The 18356-nt window shown below is 41.5% G+C and overlaps 1 protein-coding gene across 2 annotated transcripts in view; it reads left to right on the top strand.

Annotated features, from left to right (window-relative positions):
• STARD9 (StAR related lipid transfer domain containing 9) overlaps window positions 1–18356 on the top strand; it is a 118667-nt gene that overhangs the window by 20303 nt on the left and 80008 nt on the right. The window lies entirely within an intron of this gene.

The raw sequence follows: 18356 nt of genomic DNA on the forward strand, positions 1-18356 counted from the left end.
GATCCTTGACACTTAATGCTTGCTGTTGGTGCTGGATGCCTGTACAAAAATGAACAGCAGAAATGAGAGAAATCTTATAAGATGCAAAAGCTTGTTTGGATTTTTTTTTCTCCTCTGTGAGCCAAGGGTAACCGGAATTTCTGGTACTATCTGGAGTCCTTGAGATTTAGCCTGGGGAGAGAGGTTGTGTATAGGAGCGGCATGCCCAAAGCTTGATAGTCAGCTGGAAACTTGGGGCAGCCTAAGCATAAATGCAGATAGAGGTCCTGAGATATGTCCTTGCTGTTCCTGCAGTGCCAAGAAGTTGTCCTATACTCCGCTTCCTTTATATTTGAATTTGTCCTGGATTTAAAAGGATTGTCAGTTAATTGCTTGAAGATGAGAGACATGATGATGGAGATGATCACTTTGAGGATCTTTGGAAAAACCAATTTGCAAAATCACCTGAACAAGAGGATGTAAAATGAAGAACAGCCCTTTGAACAAAAGGTCTGTGTGTCCACCACAGCGGACACATGTTCACAGGCAGACTGATAACAGTAAGCTTCTCCAGTGGGAGCCACCTGGTCTGCATTGCCAGGTGCTAAATTCTCTTCCACATACCTGCACAGTGAGCCTGTGTCAGGTCCCCTCTCAGCACCTTTCAGTGGTCCTCTGGGGGGAGCCAGTCCAGCTGACCAACAAAAGGCCCCTTCTGAGTGCAGTATTCCAAAAAGGGTTCAGAAAGTGTCGGGAAAGAAATGGGACTGGTCTCTCTCGCTAGTTCTTTGCTCAGCAGAAAGCAGACAGCTGCATACAATGTGTTAGTAGATTAATTAGTTTATTAAAATATTTTGCTATAAAGGTGATACAAGCTAACTGGAAAATGTTCAAACAGTCCCAGAATGGTATAATGTAAAAACTGAAACCCCTTCCCCTTTCATACCTCCCTACTGGTCTCATTCTTCAGAGGTAACCACTTATCTTAAAAAAAAAAAAGTACCAACGGGCTTACACTGTGTATTTTATTTTCAACTGGCTTTACTTTACCACCTTATCTTGGCCCTAATTTATTGGCAGTACTTATTGTTCTACCTCATTGTTTTAATGCTATATAGAATTCCATCGTACAAAGGTATTGTAGTTTAATTTTTTTTTACTGATGTATGGTTTGAATATATTATATGATATATAATTATAATCCCATAATTATGGATTTCTGCTATTATATAATATGTATTATGTGTCTGCTGTTCTCTGTAATACTAGAGTGAGTGTCTTTAATTTCTAGTAGTGCAGCTGCTTGTTCGGAGAGTAGTATATTTTAAATTTCAATATATTCTTGTCTAATTTCCTTCCCAAAAGGTTGTACCAATTCACATGGTTAACAGTAGTGTATCAGAATACTTTACCACATTCCTTGTCAGTACTAGGTGTTATCAAACTTTTTAATCTTCCCCTGTCTTATTAGAAATGGTATCCTAATTTTAGCTTTTCTTTTTGTTATATTTGCTGAGCATCTCTGTATGTTTCTGGGCCATTTGTATACTTTCTTCCCTGTGAATTATGTGTTCATGTATTTTTCCCCATTTTTTACTGTACTGTTCATCTTTCTCTTATTTTTAAGAGCAGTTAGAATATTAAGGAAAATGTTCCATGTCATAGATGTTGCAAATATTTCCCCTGTTTACTTTTGTTTTGATTTTATAATTTTTCCCCTGTGTATGTGTTTAAATGTAGTCAAATTTATTGACCTTTCTCTGTGGCTGCCTGGTATATTAAGCTTAGAAGGGCCTGTCATTCTGAAGTTATGAAAGTATTTGCTATGTTTTTTTTTTTTTTTCTGATATGCTAATCAATTTGTCTTCTTAATTTAAATATTTGATCCATTTGAATTTTTTTGGTGAAGGAAGTGAGGTGGGGCTTGAACATCCATCCTTTCTCCTCTGATAGTGTTAGGGGAAACACACTGACTGAAGATGCCCTTCCTGGCCAGGCACCATAGTAACCATTTGGATGAGTTATTTTATGACAAGAGGTTCCTTACTAGGAACATGGAGCTAATAAGCCACCCCCAATAGGAATAGTTCTGGAAAGGTCAAAAGGAGATGCCACCTGTCTTACCACCTCCCAGAATCCTTATCACTGGCATCCATCTTGGCTGAGCAATGCATGTGCCACCAGTAAGGACACTGAGTCAAAATGATTGGCCAGAAACAACCTGGAAACTAATCCCATCACCATAATACCTAAGACTGCAAGCCACATGGCAGAACAGTCCTCCTGGGTTCTCTCACCCTCCTGCTGTCCACCCAGGCACCCCTTCCCAATAAAGTCTCTTGTTTTGTCAGCACGTGTGTCTCCTTGGACAATTCATTTCTGAGTATTAGGAAAAAGCCCCCTTTTGGGCCCTGGAAGGGGTCCCCCTTCCTGCAACAATATGAAAAAGCCATTTTTATCATTTGCTTAATTCTTGTGTATACCTGGGGTCTCTTTTAAAATTATCTTATTTCATTGATCTATTTGTACTTTTGTGCCAGAACTATATATAGTGTTTCAGAAGTTTCTTTTCCAAGATCTGAAGTTAGGGGTGGTCATTATTGTATCCTGGCTCTAATTAGTCTGTGGTTTACACATATTTACATAAGCTCAGCTTCCAGCAAAAATAGCCTTTTTAGAATCCTGAGCAGGGGCTTCCCAGCTAGTTGGTGCTAGTTGTACAGAATCTGCCTGCTAATGCAAGGATTTAAGAGAGTGAGGTTCTATCCCTGGATCGGGAAGATCCCCTGGAGGAGGTCATAGCAACCCACTGCAGTATTCTTGCCTGGAGAATCCCGTGGACAGAGGAGCCTGGCAGGTGAAGGCCGATAAGAGTCTCATAGAGTTGGACAGGACTGAAGCGACTTAGCACAAACACATGCAGAATCCTGTACAGGTGTGGGGATGAGGGGAAACAATGTGTTTATATCTTTGTTTTTTTTATTTTTACCTTTTAACCCATTTCTCTCACCTCTCCATTAAATCAACATTAAATTTGATGTCTTATTTGTGAAAATTCACTAAGATCCTGTAATACATGATTATTTCACCTTCTTCATTCATTCATTCAACCTCTATCTACTGAAAAATATGCCAAGAATTATGCTAGGCACTGGAAATAATCAATAAAAGTTGGACATTGTACTTACCCATGAAAAACTTAGTTCTTGAGGGAGACATATACATAGAATTAATTACCTTACAGTGTGGTAAATAATACTGTAGTAAATATTTTAATTAAACTTTTGAAAAGTCTTGAAGAGAGAGGTTAGCTTTTTTTCATTGTGGGTTGGGGGTGTTGTTAAAAAGTCTAGTCCATGGGGGTGATTTCTCTTTTCAGGACTGAATAGAATTTAAACATGTAGCTCTCTTCCAAAGGCGAGAAGGGCATCTCTTCTTAAGACTTGAAGGTGGTGGTTCACATGCATGGATTTAACTACACAGTTTGATGAGTTTCCAAAAAGATCAGTGACTTCTTAAAAGCATCGCATGAGTCATTCACTCATCTTTACTTGATTCACTCCCTTCTGGTTTCATTCTAGATACCACTTAGTCTTATAAAATAGGTATTTGAATAATTTGAGCCTGGCTATACAGAATATTAACTTGATTTCTGATCATTACAAGGGAGCTGGGTTCAGTAAAAACCTCTCTTCTCTCTGCAGGAAAGGCAGACTGGACGGTTTCTTAATTTTCAAGTGTGAGGCAGAGGAGTATGAGCTATTTATAGATTCACCTCCCCCCACAAATGAACACAATAGAAGCCTGAAAGCAAATGGTGACCAGATGTGCCCAGGCATCTCCCAGTCTGTATTTAGAAGTTGGAAAAGGCAGAGCCACTAGGAAGTTGGTCTCAGGGCAGAATTGGTTGGACACGCTCATAAGATGATTGTCTATATACAAACAGCCCCTTGTGTCTAGTCCGCAGGAGCAGAAGGATAAAAGAAGTGTGTATGCAAACTCATTTTTTCTTGCTTCTCTTCCTGGAAGTGGGTGATTATTCCTTTGTTAGTTATTTCATTGCTCAACTCTTGCCTCTGTAGTTGGGCGGTTAGACAAAGTGCAGAAACTTTCTGGGGATTATGTGCTGAGTTGATGTGGGTAACAGCCAGTGCAGCTTCCGTGCAGTTGGTGGAGGTAGTGGTTCTGCTCAGATGAGAAGAGATCTGACAGAAATGGAAACCCTCAGTTGCTTTTTCTTTTTCTCTTTACTATTCCTTCCTTATTAAACTAACCCCATCTTGCTTGTGGTGGTGTTATGGTTTAAAGTGCAAACATGTAGTGGCTTCTGGCTGGTATTGCTTTTCCTTTCCTTCCCACATTAAAGATTTTTGAGAAAATAGAAGCAGCTTCCTCCTTTAATAAGCATCTGGCACCATTTGCATGGAGTTTAGAGACTCGATTTCAGGGTTTGGAAAAGTAATGTTTAATTTTGGAGAATGTTCTCATGAACGACTCCTATAAGTGGCAAGAAAGAAAAAAAATACCACATTTTGGGAACCAGCTGTATTCCATGGACTGAACTGAGTACCTAATTCCTCTCATTCACTCTTAAACAGCAACCCCATAAAGTGGGTTATTATCGTCTCTATTCTACAGATGTGAAAAACAGGGCTCAAAGAGGTTAGGGTAAGTTTTTTAGGTCCACGATACTAAGAGGTGGAGTCCAGATTGAAACCCAGATCTGGTGCCTGAAAAGCCCTTGCTTTTTCCACTACCCCTGCCACTGGTTGTGTGCGCTAACTCCTCCTGACTATGCACTTGCCTCTGATATTTGAAGTATGATATGAATTAGTTGATAATTAGAATTTGAATTGTTAAAGTTTGCATTTATAATAAGAAAGGATCCAGGAACCATAAAGAGGAACGTGTGGTTTCAAGCCTCACTGTTGATGCTTCTCTCTGAGATAAGGAGAACACCATCTATTTTAAATTTTGTGTCTGAAGCAAGTGCTGTCTACAGGTGCAGTCAGTGTATTTTCTACTGAACCCCTCAAATAACTCTAGTTGACCCACTTTCTGAGATGCAAGAAATAGCTCCTACTTTACAGCAAATGGATGTTTCATTGTACCTATTCTGACCCAAGATGATGTTATTGTTTAGTCATTAAGTCATGTCCGACTCTTTGTGACCCAATGGACTGTAGCAGACCAGGCTTCCTTGTCCTTCACTATCTCCCGAAGTTTGCTCAAACTCATGTCCATTGAATTGGTGATGCCATCCAACCATCTCATCCCCTGTTGCCTCCTTCTCCTACTGCCCTCATTCTTTCCAAGCATCACGGTCTTTTCCAATGAGTTGATCCTTTGCATCAGGTGGCCAAAGTCTTGGAGCTTCAGCTTCGGAGTCACTTCAGCTTCCAATTAATATCCAGGGTTGATTTCTAAAGATTGACTGGTTTGATCTCCTTGCTGTCCAAGGGATTCTGAAGAGTCTTCCCCAGCACCACAATTTGAAAGCATCAATTCTTCGGCACTCAGCCTTCTTTATGGTCCAACTCTCATATCTATACATGACTACTGCAATAACCATAGCTTTGGCTATACAGACCTTTGTCAGCAAACTAAAATCTCTGCTTATTATACACTGTCTAGATTTGTCTAACTTTCCAGGGAGCAAGTGTCCATTAATTTCATTACTGCAGTCACCATCAGCGGTGATTTTGGAGCCCAAGAAAAAAAATCTGTCAGTTTCCACTTTTCCCCCATCTGTTTGCCATAAAGTGATGGGACTGGTTGCCATGATCTTATTTTTTGAGTGCTGAGTTTTAAGCCAACTTTTTCACTCTCCTGTTTCACTTTCAGCAAGAGGCTCTTTAGTTCCCATTCACTTTCTGCCGTTAGAGTGGTATTATCTGCATATCTGAGGTTGTTGGCATTTCTCCTGGCAGTTTTGATTCCAGCTTATGATTCATCCAGCCTGGCATTTCGCATGATGTACTCTGCATATAAGTTAAATAAGCACGGTGACAGTGTACAGCCTTGATGTACTCCTTTCCCAATTTTGAACCAGTCTGTTGTTCCATGTCCAGTTCTAACTGTTGCTTCTTGACCTGCATACAGGTTTCTCAGGAGGCAGGTGAGGTGGTCTGGTATTCCCATCTCTTGAAGAATTTTTCACAGTTATGATCCACACAGTCAAAGGCTTCCATGTAGTCAATGAAGTAGAAGTAGATGTTTTCCTGGAATTCCCTTGCTTTTTCTATGATCCAACGGATGCTGGCCAGTTTGCTCTTTAGTTCCTCTGCCTTTTCTAAACCCAGCTTGAACATCTGAAAGTTCTCAGCTCACGTACTGTTGAAGCTTAGCTTGGAGAATTTGAGCATTACTTTGCTAGCATGTGAGATGAGTGCAATAGTGTGGTAGTTTGAACGTTCTTTGACGTTGCCCTTCTTTGGGGTTGGAATGAAAATGACCTTTTCCAGCCCTGCGGCCATTGATGAGTTTTCTAAATTTGCTGACATATTGAATGCAGCACTTTAATAGCATCATCTTTTAGGATTTGAAATAGCTCACCTGGAATTCCATCACCTCCACTAGTTTTGTTTGTAGTGATGCTTCCTAAGGCCCACTTGACTTCACACTCCAGGATGTTTGGCTCTAGGTGAGTGACCACACTCTTGTGGTTGTCCGGGTCATTAAGATCTTTTTTGTATAGTTCTTCTGTGTATTCTTGCCACCTCTTCTTAATCTCTTCTGCTTCTGTTAGGTTCTTGCCATTTCTGTCCTTTATTGTGCCCATCTCTGCATGAAATATTCCCTTGGTATCTCCTATTTTCTTGATGAGATCTCTAGCCTTTCCCATTCTATTGTTTTCCTGTATTTCTTTGCAGTGTTCAATTAGGAAGGCTTTCTTATCTCTCCTTGCTATTCTCTGGAACTCTGCATTCAGATGGATATATCTTTCCCTTTTTCCTTTTCCTTTCGCTTCTCTTCTTTCCTCAGCTATTTGTAAGACCTCCTCAGATAACCATTTTGCCTTTTTGCATTTCTTTTTCTTTGGGATGGTTTTGGTCACCAGCTCCTGTACAGTGTTATGAATCTCCATCCATAGTTCCTTAGGCACTCTGTCTACCAGATCTAATCTCTTGAATCTATTCATCACCTCCACTGTATAATCATAAGCAGATTTTATTCAGGTCATACCTGAATGGCCTAGTGGTTTTCCTTACTTTCTTCAATTTAGCCTGAATTTTGCAATAAGGAGCTCATGATCTAAGCCACAGTCAGCTCCTAGTCTTAGTTTTGCTGGCTGTATAGAGGTTTCCATCTTCAGCTGGAAAGAATATAATTAATCTGATTGTGGTATTGACCATCTGGTGATGTTCATGTGTAGAGTCATCTCTTGTGTTGTTGGAAGAGGGTATTTGCTATGATCAGTGTTTTCTCTTGACAAAATTCTGTTTGCCTTTGCCCTGTTTCATTTTGTACTCCAAGGCCAAACTTGCCTGTTACTCCAACTATCTTTTGACTTCCTACTTTTGCATTCCAGTCCATTATGATGAAAAGGACATCTTTTTTTGGTGTTAGTTCTAGAAGGTCTTGTAGGTCTTCATATATCCATTGAATTTAAGCTTCTTTGGCATTAGTGGTTGGGGCATAGACTTAGATTACTGTGATGTTGAATGGTTTGCCTTGGAAATGAACCAAGATCATTCTGTTGTTTTTGAGATTGCACCCAAGTACTGCATTTTGGACTCTTGTTGACTATGAGGGCTACTTCATTTCTTCTAAGGGATTCTTGTCTACAGTAGTAGATATGATAGTCATCTGAATTAAATTCACTGATTTCCGTCCATTTTAGTTCACTGATTCCTAAAATATTGATGTTCACTCTTGCCATTTCCTGGTTGACTGTGTCCAATTTACCTTGATTCCTGAACCTAACATTCCAGGTTCCTATGCAATATTATTCTTTATAGGATCGGACTTTACTTTCACCACCAGACACATCCACAGTTGAGTGTTGTTTCTGCTTTGGCTCAGCCTCTTTGTTCTTTCTGGAGCTACTTCTCCACTGTTCCCCAGTAGCCAGGTTTTGAAGTGGACTTTACACGTGGTGAAATGTACCCATGAAGGAACCTGGGGTCTGTGCACTAACCCTGCCAGCTGGTTGCTCCTTTCCTTCCTGGCACAGCTCAGTATGGCCTGGTACCTCTTTTTGTTTTTTGGCTGTACCACGTGGCATGCAGGATCTTAGGTTGCTGACCAGGGATTGAACCCGTGCCACCCACAATGGATGTGTGGAGTCTTAACTATTGGATCACCAGGGAAGTCAGCCTTTTTTTTTTTGGTACTTCTTTTTTTTAAAAAAATAATTATTTTTGCCTTTTCATACTGTTCATGGGGTTCTCAAGGCAAGAATACTGAAGTGGTTTGCCATTCCCTTCTCCAGTGGACCACATTTTGTCAGAACTCTCCACCATGACCCGTCTGTCTTGGGTGGCCCTACATGGCATGGCTCATAGTTTCATTGAGTTAGACAAGGCTGTGGTCCATGTGATTAGATTGGTTAGTTTTCTGTGATTGTGGTTTTCAGTCTGTCTGCCCTCTGATGGAGAATGACAGCATCGGACCTTGCTTCCATCACCAGTCACATCCACAACTGGGTGTTGAATTATTTTTGGCTGTGCTAGGTCTTCATTGCTGCACGGGCTTTTCTCTAGTTGCGGTGAGCGGAGACTACTCTTTGTTGCAGTTCACTGGCTTCTCATTACAGTGGCTTTTCTGGTTGTGGATCATGGGCTCTAGGGTGTGCGGGCTTCAGTAGTTGTGCTGCACTGGCTCTAGGCTCAATAGTTGTGGTGCAAGGGCTTAGTTACTCTGTGGCATGTGGGATCTTCCTGGACCAGACACTGAACCCATGTCACCTGCATTGGCAGGTGGATTCTTTACCACTGAGCCACCAAGGAAGCCCTTGGTACCTCTTTTTCTAAGTAGGTCTTTCCTCATCTGTGAAGTACCCTGGGGTGTCCAGTTTCATGTTGGGGAGGGAAAGATGAGAACAGGAACTCCAGTTTGAATCCAGAAGAATCTTAATGTATGTTTTTGAGTGAGATGAAATCCTATATTGTTTTCTAGTTCTATCCTAAATTCCACCTGCTTTAATTTCCAAGTATTTATTTTTCAATGAAGATCAACCTCATGTGCTCAGTATCTTCCACACAGCATTTATACAGCAGAGAGAATGAGTATCTCAGGCATTCCTAAGCTTGGTTAGGGCTTTTAGAGGTTTATCAACTATGCTTCATTGAAAATCAGCCCCAAGTTTCTGAGTGACTGTTCAGGTTTGTGTCAGTGCATCTCTGGGTCGTCACCAATAAATGACTTTTGAGCTAAGTGCTCAACACTGTCAGGTCTCTCTTTGATCATCTAGTTTTGTTTTTTTTTTCGTCTTTTGAATGCACTTTAATAAGGGCCTGTGACAACACCAAGAAGCAACTTTGTTCTAGGACTGTTGGCTAAGGCTGGAGTCACACTTTATTTGGTTGAGGTAACTTGAGATAAAGATCTGAGGTGCAAGAAGCACCACAAGATGAATGTGGTTTGAGGTCTCATGATTCTAACATGCAGCTCTGTCTTCTGCAAACTAGGGCAGTCTTCAGGGTTGGAGGAGGAAAGTGTGGCTCAATGGGGGGAAGCTGCCTGCCAGTGGGATGCAGGAGGCAGATGCTGTTCAGATCAACACAAAATTAATCTCTTTAACCAGACCTTGGATTGCTAAGAATGAAACAGGCTTCAGCTGGTCTCCTGAGGCCGACTGTGAAACTGGAACCATGTTGGGGGTTCAGCTCGTTTGCTTCTCCAGCATTAAGGTTGGTCTCTAGAGACTCATTCAGACTAAACAATATTAAAAACAGGAAATTTGCTCCTAGCAGCATGGTTGCAGGAAAACTTTTTCTACTTAGGCAGAAATGAGAGTTAAAGACAGAAATTCCATCCAGGCAGAAATGAGAGTTAAAGACAGAAACTCCATCCCCTAGGTTTGTTTTCTTCTTATATAAAAGTATTGTTCACAACTCCCAATGACTTGAAGCAGCTTGGCCCTACTTGACTGCCTGTCAGACTACTGCCTGAGGGGATTCATTAAAGAAGATGGTAAAGAGCCCTGGTGAACACATTAAAAAATATGGAGGCAGTGCTCTGTGGAGGATGCTGACAATGTGATGTTTATCTTCACCTAAGATCATGTATGCAGAATTAATGCGGGAAGCACTTAGAGGAGACCTAGAGAACAGCTATTGTTTAATTTGATTCAGCACTCATTTATGGTTTGTATTCTGGATTGGGTCCACAGGTTATGTATTCATTTATTCAGTCATTGTTAACTGAGCACGTACTGTGTGGTGTGCATGGATGCCTCAGACATGTGATGTGCTTTTTATCCCTTTTGTACTGCGGGACCGGCTCGAGTTTGCTCCTGACAGTCAGCCTAGGGCAGCCCTGAATCAAAGGGTTCAACTCCTGGGACTGCTGCTCTTCTGCATAATTTGCTGCTGAGATTGATGGGGGTGTACAGGGGACATTTTGGAAGAAGAGAGTGAGGACAAAGAGGAAAGTAAAACCTTGAGAGGAGGGCTTCCCTGTCGGCTCAGTGGTACAGAATCTGCCTGCCAATGCAGGAGACTTGGGTTTGATCGTGGCGCTAGGAAGATCCATCATGCTGTAGAGCGACTCAGCCCCTGCAGCACAACTATTGAGCCTGTCCTCTAGAGCCTGGGAGCCGCAATTACTGAAACTGGCACACCCAGCCCTACAGCCAGAAGAAGGCCCACACAGTAAACAAAGACCCAGCATAGACAAAAATAAATAAATTTATAAATTATATATATATATATTTTAAAAAGCTAGAGAGGAAATGCTGTTCTTCTCTTCCTCTCCCACTGTGATGTCACTCTGCCTAAGTAGTCCAGCGGGGAGAGAGTGGACTGAAGGCCTCAGTGAATGTGAGTGACCCCAGCCTCTATTTACCATGCTTGATCAATGTGTCACGAACACGAGGTTCTGTAGTAGAAGAAACTGTGTGGTGAAAAGATTCTTTACAGATGTGTGTCATTATTTTTTGTTGGTAAGAAAAACAGAACTGCTCTTTAAAACTTTAAAGTGGAATATATGCACAGAAAAGTGCACTTACTAGAAGTGAACAGCTGAAATTTTCTATCCACTTGAACTTTTACAAACTGAGCATACCTACATAACTTGCATGCAGATCAAGAAATAGAGCATTACCAGCACCTCAGAAGTCTCACTTGTGCTCTGTTAAAATACAGTGTAAAGCTCTTTCCCGGGGCTTTTTTCTAGTGTATGCTCTGCAATGTTGAGAGGAAAAATAATGTCCCTACCTAGCCTGCTGATCTCTGAATTTAAGAGGACAGGCAGGCCAAACACAGCTTTTCCCGGCTTTCTCCTCAACCTTCCTTTCTTTTTCTGACTTGCAGCTGTTAGTATCCTATTAACCTTCTTTTACATTCAGCCCCTGGTTTCTGGCTATAGGGATGCATTTTGATGTGTTCTCTCTCTCTCTTTTTTTTGGCTATGCCATGAGTCATGCAGGATCCTAGTTCCCCAACCAGGAATATCAAACCTATGCTCCCTGCACTGGGAGCTCAGGGTCTTAACCATTGAATTTCCAGGGAATTCCCCATGTTAGTTTGTTTTTGCTTTGTGTTTTACATTTATAAAATATACTGAAAGTGAACAGGTGCATTTCTTTATAAAAAAAAATGTTGCAGAGAACATCTTCAACATAGAGTAGATTAGCAAGGTTTTAGTATGTGTGCTGCTTTCTATCCTCCTCAGTTTTGGTACTCTTCAGGCTGAGTGTAGGCCAGATTTAACTGTTGTACGTAGGATTATATTACAGCCCAACATTATGAGTTATTATCCACATGCAGGCAGAGCAGTTGGCAAGCTTTCTGGGAAGCCATGCTTTTGCTTGGGGTAGCTTCATGCTTGATCACATGGCCCACATAGAAATAGAAGGTATATACATAAAGGGGAGCCAATAAGAAGAAAGGTCATAGAGTTAGAACCCCATCTCTGACATTGCTAGCTGTGTGACAGGGCAACTTTTTGGACTGCTCTCTGATTTAGTTGTCTCATCTGTAAAATGATAATATTATCAACTTCATGGATTATTCAGAGAAGGCAATGGCACCCCACTCCAGTACTCTTGCCTGGAAAATCCCATGGACGGAGGAGCCTGGTGGGCTGCAGTCCATGGGGTCGCGAAGAGTTGGACACGACTGAGCGACTTCACTTTCACTTTTCACTTTCATGCACTGGAGAAGGAAATGGCAACCCACTCCAGTGTTCTTGCCTGGAGAATCCCAGGGACAGGGGAGCTTGGTGGGCTGCCGTCTATGGGGTCGCACAGAGTCAGACACGACTGAAGTGACTTAGCAGCAGCAGCAGCAGCATGGATTATTGTGAGGGGTAAATTATTAATGTATCTAAAGTGCTTTGAATATTACCTAGTACATTTCAATAGTGAGTAAATGTTGTTCTTGTTACTTTAACATCTGTCATGACACTAGACTGGCAACTATCTGAACCTCTTCTCTTTTTTTTGATCTAAATGCCGTCAGTATGGGATTGAGGCAGAATATAGAGTTTCCACTACAGAAGTTTATTTCACAGCCAGCTTCACTTGCACATGGTTATTTCATAAGATGAGGACATAAATCCACAGCATGGAAAAGAAAATCTCACAATAACGCTTTTTAAGGCTTAGTCTTCGTTTCCTATAAATTCTCTCTATGGTAAGGTAGAACCATTGTAAACTTCTTATCAGTTTCACTCTGCAGGGGTGGCTGAAGTTTTCCTTCTCAAAGAAAGTGAAGTTTCCACATCAGCAAGATTGATATTACCTGGGAACTTATTGGGCTCTACCTCAAACCTACTGAATCAAAATTCTAGGGGTGGCATCCATCAAACTTTTTAAATAGCCCTCCAGGTGATTATGATGCATTCTAAAATCTGGAACCACCACTTTACAAATTTTCTACTATGTGTAGACAGTTGGGGAACATAGTCATAATTATAGGCTGGGGGAAGGATTAGCTGGGAAACACGTTATCTTAATGAGCTAACTTCTTCCCAGAGTAATATTCTCTAGTTTACAAAGTGCTTTCACATATATTGTAATCGTCACATATATTTGTCACAAAATTGTTGTGGTAGATACCATTATCTCCACATCTTATTTTTTATATTTTTGGCAGCACTGGGTGTAGGATCTTAGTTCCCCAACCGGGAATCAAACCTGTGCCCCCTGCAGTGGAAGCACAGATTCCTAACCAGCAGGGAAGTCCCTATTTCTACATTTTAGAAGAGTTGATAAAGACTGCTGTCACCTAATAAGTTGCAGAACTGGGAACTTTGTCATTTGAAGTCTCCTGAGTCCAAATCCTTTCTGTAGCACTGCATAGCCTTTCTGTCCTTGAGCTGTGAGCAGGCTGGTTTTTGTCTGGCTTTCTCAGTAACAGACCCAGAGATGAGGAGCTGTGAAAGTCATTTATTAGGAAGTATTGCTAGAAATTGAAGTGGTTGGTAGGGTGGGGAACTGAGACTAGCAAGGACAGAAGGGAGGAGGCCAAGCAACTCCACAGACATGCTCTGAAGACAGAGTATAGTGAAGTGAAAGTTGCTCAGTCGTGTCTGACTCTTTGTGACCCCATGGACTATACAGTCCATGGAATTCTCCAGGCCAGAATACTGGAGTGGGTAGCCGTTCCCTTCTCCAGGGGATCTTCCCAACCCAGGGATCGAACCCAGGTCTCCCGCATTGCAGGCAGATTCTTTACTAGTTGAGCCACAAGGGAAGCCCAAGAATACTAGAATGGGTAGCCTATCCCTTCTCTAGTGGATCTTCCTGACCCAGGAATTGAATTGGGGTCTCCTGCATTGCAGGCGGATTCAGAGTATAGAGTTTTTTGAATCAACAATCGAACCTGTCATTCTTAAGGGAAATCAACCCTTGAATACTCGTTGGAAGGACTGATGCTGAGGTTGAAACGCCAGTATTTTGGTCATCTGATGTGAACAGCTGACTCATTGGAAAAGTCCCTGATGCTGGGAAAGATTGAGGGCAGAAGGAAAGGAGGGCATCAGAGGATAAGATGGCTGGATGGCATCATTGATGCAATGGACATCAACTTGGGCAAACTTCGGGAGATGGTGAGGGACAGAGAGGACTGGTGTGCTGAAGTCCATGGGGTCGCAAAGAGTCAGACATGCCTGATTGACTGAACAGCAACAACAACAATCAAAAACGTCCTGAGTTTCCCTGTATCCATCAGTCACTGGTAATAACTGCCTTTTGAAGAACATCTGGCTCTTAAAAGGAGCTCCTGAGGGCAGTCCTCCAAAAAAAGAGACAAAGAGATACAGATACTAACTTTTGGAAGTTAAAGCACACCCACTGGCTGGTACACATGAAAATAGTAAAGAAACGTATTGATATATAGATATAGAACATTAACAGCACCTCCTATACCATCAAAGCTGGTCAGAAGAGTGTGATAGGCAACTAAGGAATTCTGAAATACATGCCGGTACCAGAGTGGGCTATGGGAAAACCACTCTGTGTGTCCTGTCCTCAAGACTTCCTGGGAGAGCCCTGCGCCTCCCCCCATGTGTCTTCTAGTTAGGTCTGTGGTCTATAGACAGTAGCCTGTATCTTCTACATCTACCAGTGTGGGCATTAAGAATTGATATTCATGAAGATAACTTCAAGTCCTGCCATTGCCAAATCCTTAGACACTAAGAAAGAATATACTGAATAATTTGAAATTTTTAATGTAAATGAAGTTGATGGTGATTTCTGGTTAACTAAAATATCAGAAATATGTTTTAATTAAGAAAATCTCATTTTGTGATCATTTAGCCAAAAGTGGCTTGGGACTTCCCTGGTGGTCCAGTGGCTAAGACTCCATGCTCCCAATACAGGGGTCCTGGGTTTGATCCTTGGTAAGGGAACTAAATCTTACATGCCACAACTAAGACCCTGCACAGCCAAATAAATAAATTGAATAAATAAAAATGGCTTAACCATTGCTATGTGATGATCACTCATGCTGTTCACTGAATATTCATGGCTCTTTATCTCCTGTTGTGTGATAGAATTTCACTTTCTGGTCCCATTGTGTGTGTGTGTGTGTGGGGGTTTGCATATGATGAGCTCTGTGAGTATATTTTAAGAAGAAATGATGTCTGAGCCTTCAGTTGCTGGTCTATGACCGTCCAAAGCCCTCTTTCCTTCTGGCATCAAGATCAGTAACATTGGAGATAGATAGTTCTGTCAGAGAAGCTACAACCACCAAGACTCCCTACCGACCCACAAGTGGCATAAGCCAGAAATAAACTTTTGTTGTTTTCAGCTACTGTGCTTTAGGGATTTGGTACAGTAACCTAACTTTGTCCTGACTGCTAACTCTTCAATGTTGAGCTTGTCGAGTAACTTTAACTTTAGTAGTGCATGCGTGCATGCTTCAGTTGTGTCCGACTCTGTGTGACTCTGTGGACTGCAGCCCACCAGGCTCTTCTGTTCATGGGATTCTCTAGGCAAGAATACTGGAGTGGGTTGCTGTTTCCTCCTCTAGGGGATCTTCATGACCCAGGGATCAAACCTGATCCCTAGGATGTCCCTTACGTCTAAAATGCATTGGCAGGCAGGTTCTTTACAACCAACACCACTGGGAAGCCCAACTTTGGTAGAGTATCAGTTATTTTAAGAAAATGGGTCAAGGTGATCTGTTCATGTACTTTCATTTATTTTCAATGATAAATGATCTTAAGGTGTTTCAAAGTGTTATTGTTCAGTGGCTTAGTCATGTCCTATTCTGCGTGCCCATGGACTGCAGCACACCAGTCTTCCCTGTCCTTCACCATCTCCTGGAGCTTGCTCAAACTCGTGTCCATTGAGTCGGTGATGCCATCCAACCATCTTGTCCTCTGTCTTCCCCTTTTCCTTCTGCCTTCAATCTTTCTCAGCATCAGGGTCTTTTCTAATGAGTTGGCTCTTCGCATCAGGTGGCCCAAGTATTGGAGCTTCAGCATCAGTCCTTACAATGGCCAGGACTGATTTCTTTTATGATTGACTGGTTTGATCTCCTTGCAGTCAAGGAACTCTCAAGAGTCTTCTCCAACAGTTCAAAAGCACCAATTCTTTGGTGCTCAGTCTTCTTAATGGTTCATCTCTCACATCATCTCTCACATCCATACATGACTACTGGAAAAACCATAGCTTTGACTATACAGACTTTTGTCGGTAAAGTGATGTCTCTGCTTTTTAATACACTGTGTAGGTTTGTCATAGCTTTTCTTCCAAGGAGCAAGCATCTTTTAATTTCATGACTGCAGTCACCATCTGCAGTCATTCTGGAGCCCAAGAAAATAAAGTCTGCCACTGTTTCCATTCTTTCCCCATCTATTTGCTATGAAGTGATGGGACTAGATGCCATGATCTTAGTTTTTTGAATGTTGAGTTTTAAGCAGCTTTTTCACTCTCCTTTTTCAACTTCATCAAGAAACTCTTTAGTTCTTCTTCACTTTCTTCCATAAGGGTGGTGTCATCTGCATATCTGAGGTTATTGATATTTCTCCCGGCAATCTTGATTCCAGCTTGTGCTTTATCCAGCCCAGCATTTTGCATGATGTACTCTGCATATAAGTTAAATAAGCAGAGTGAAAATATATAGCTTTGACATACTCCTTTCCCAATTTTGAATCAATCTGTTGTTCCACGTCCGGTTCTAACTGTTGCTTCTTGCTTCTGCTTCTGTTAGGTCCATACCATTTCTGTCCTTTACTGTGCCCATGTTTGCATGAAATGTTCCCTTGGTATATCTAATTTTCTTGAAGAGATCTCTAGTCTTTCCCATTCTGTTGTTTTCATCTATTTCTTTGCATTGTTCAATTAAGAAGGCTTTCATATCTCTCTTTGCTATTCTTTGGAACTTTGCATTCAGATGGGTATGTCTTTCCTTTTCTCCTTTACCTTTCACTTCTCTTCTCTTCTCAGCTATTTGTAAGACCTCCTCAGACAACCATTTTACCTTTTTGCATTTCTTTTTCTTTGGGATGGTTTTGATCACTGCCTCTTGTACAATGTTATGAACCTCCATCCATAGTTCTTCAGGCACTCTATCAGATCTAATCCCTTGAATCTATTTGTCACTTCCACTGTATAATCGTAAGGGATTTGATTTAGATCTTATTTGAATGGCCTAGTGTCTTTCCCTGCTTTCTTCAGTTTAGCCTGAATTTTGCAATAAGGAGCTCATGATCTGAGCCACAGTCAGCTCCTGGTCTTGTTTTTGCTGACTATAGAGCTTCTCCATCTTCAGCTGCAAAGAATATAATCAACCTGATTTTGGTATTGACCATTTGGTGATTTCCATGTGTAGAGTTGTCTCTTGTGTTGTTGGAAGAGGGTGTTTGCTATGACCTGTGCTTCTCTTGGCAAAACTCTGTTAGTCTTTGCCTTGCTTTATTTTGTACTCCAATGCCAAACTTGCCTGTTACTCCAGGTATTAAAAGTGTTAGAAGGCTTTTCATGTATGTAGGACTCTCTTTAGTCTTTCTTTGACTCCTTTTCCTCTTGGAACCCTCAAACCCACTTATGTTTTTGAAGAAGTTGGCTCTAAAAAGGACTTTCACCCTATAGCTCTGGATGGCAAACTATTAATATGTCCTGTGGACTCCATCTGGCCACCATCTGATTTAGTAAAGTTTTCTTGGAACACAGCCATGCCATTTGTTTATGTAGTATTTGTGGATGCTTTTGTACTGCAAAGGCAGAGCTGAGCAGTTGTGACAGAGACCATATGGCCCATAAAGCCTAATATATTTGCTGTATGGCTCATAATATAAAAATTTTGCCAGCTCCTATCTCATAACTCCTGATTACTAGGAATAGAAAGATTCTCAGATGATTTGCCTGAATTGTTGCAGATACCTAGCTCTTGGAAGTTCTGTCTGATGGAATGAAGGTCTTCTCCTGGATCTGTTGCTGTTGTTGTTTAGTCGTTAAGTCGTGTCAGACTCTTTGCAACCCCATGGATCTGCAATGTTCCTTTATCTTATCCACTACCTTGAAGGCAACGAAACAGCATATCCCATTTGGATTCTGCCTGTGAAGACACAAAGATGCCCTCACACCTAATAATCAAACCCCCTTCTTTGTCTTTGTTCAGACCAGCTGCTAGGCAAACTGCTAACAAGTCCACTTGTCATGTGACTGCTGCTCAGAGATCCTGCTTTGTGCCTGTTGCTGATGACAGTTAAACCTGCCATTGTGATAGGGCTTTTTCAAGCTGCCTGGGAGAGAGGTGATC

This window comes from Giraffa tippelskirchi, chromosome 7 (genome assembly GCF_054371585.1).
Source record: "Giraffa tippelskirchi isolate mGirTip1 chromosome 7, T2T-mGirTip1v1.2.pri, whole genome shotgun sequence".
Taxonomy (NCBI): domain Eukaryota; kingdom Metazoa; phylum Chordata; class Mammalia; order Artiodactyla; family Giraffidae; genus Giraffa; species Giraffa tippelskirchi.